This window comes from Quercus suber, unplaced genomic scaffold (genome assembly GCF_002906115.3).
Source record: "Quercus suber isolate HL8 unplaced genomic scaffold, Cork oak 2.0 scaffold_755, whole genome shotgun sequence".
NCBI classification, from domain to species: Eukaryota; Viridiplantae; Streptophyta; class Magnoliopsida; order Fagales; family Fagaceae; genus Quercus; species Quercus suber.
Window position 1 is genome coordinate 136,014 of NW_027070191.1, and position 1,899 is coordinate 137,912.

Genomic DNA, 1,899 nt, shown 5'->3' on the forward strand with positions numbered 1-1,899 from the left:
GAATTTTTACCAGAAAAACATTGTCACTGTCACTGTCAATCAAGAAATAATAAGTGGAAGCTCCTCGGACTAGTGCCTAGGATTGGATTATTTGCCTAAATCCATATTCGTTGTACTTATTCTTCCTTTAAACCATAATCAGTCATTGTTACACTCATCAAAGCCTAATTCTTCCACCTACTCTCTACAAATTTATTGTATTGAGCTTGTTGGGCTTAAGTTCACTTATCTATTACCCATAGTGCTCAAACCTAGCCCCTACATATAAATATATATATATATATATTTTTTTTTTTTTCTTTTTTCTAAAATTTAGATACAAGTATATATGATTTTTTCATTAAAATTTGAATTTATTAGACTGTTTATACTTTTTCCTCCTTTAATTTAAGATGCTTAAGATTCCAAATTTTTAGAATTTGAAAAATTTTCTACTCAAAAAGTATAACGTTGGTTGCCTACTTATTATATTAATCTTAATTTTTTTTCCCCTCTTCCATTAGGCAGATTTTCTACGGCCTTTCTTTCGAAATGATTGATTTTCAACTCAATCTATTAACTTTGTTTTAGTATGGTGTCCAACTTGAGTTGGTCCCTATGATAATTGCTTTGTAGTTTTCATCAAATCACTATAATAATTTATTTAGATCATTCTTAGTTCAATTCCATTATCATCATATATTTGAAAAATTAATATAATGTATTTGTTATTACCAAGAACATTAAAAACTTTAATTAAAGTTTTGCAGCGTTGAATCTAATCTTGTTGGCTTAGGGCTAGACAGTTTTATCATAATTGACGGCAATTTCTCCCAACAACTGTTAAGACGTACTGATTATCAAATATTATATTTTAATCAAAATAATCTTTAGGTTCAAAAAATCAAGGATAAATTGCAAATTACACCCTTGAAGTTTGGAGTTGACTGAATTTTACACCCCAATGTTTTAAAAACTTGATTTTACACCATAAAGTTTGATTCTGTTAGCAATTCACCTTTTACAGTTAATTTATGCTGTTAAGTGACACATCATCATGTTGATGTGTTTTATTTTTGCCAAATCAATCCCAAAACTGCGTCGTTTTAAGCCTAAACTTAAAATAAAATTCTCTAGCCTAAACGACATAGTTTAAGCCAAATTCCTAAAATCTGAAAACAAAAACCACGAACAAGGTTGAGACCCACAAACTGTCAAACCTCATGAACCCAAAACGATCATCTCATGTGATCCCAAGCGGCGGTGGCAGCCTCACCCAAATTCATCTGTCCGCTTTATGCGAATCTCCTTTTTAAAATCAACCAGAGCAGATGAACGAGGCTCCTTTGGTTTGTCATCATCTACAATACTCATGAGTTTGCTCTTCTTCTTGTCCATGTTTCTGCCACCCCACTCGATGCTTTCTTTTAGTGTTCCTCGCTCTTTAAGCAGCTTTAGCACACCTGATAACTTTTTCCCAACTGCAACTTCATGGATAGTTTTCATCTGGCACTATCTCCTCCTTGTCCTCATCAGCAGTGTGCTCAATCTTATTGACATCTATAACTTTGGTCCATCCACGAGCCTCATCTTCTACTTCTTCATCTGAAGCTCTTGGCTCTTTATCTTCTTGCATAAAAACTTCTTCATTTTCAAGCCTACAGGCTTCTGAAAGAGCACAAAAGTACAAGTTATTTATATTTCTATAAAACCATTGGAGAAATTGAAAACCTGTAGCAAACTACGACATGAAATTGTATTTTAATGGGGTACAAATGGAAGCTCAAGGAAATTGACAGGCACAAGATCAGGACAACTTCCAAAGAAAAATGGTCATAATTAAACTTGAAATTGACCAGATAAAAGGATGGACATCAACTGACCACAAGATATTGAATGGCCAAAAATAGTAAAGCAGTC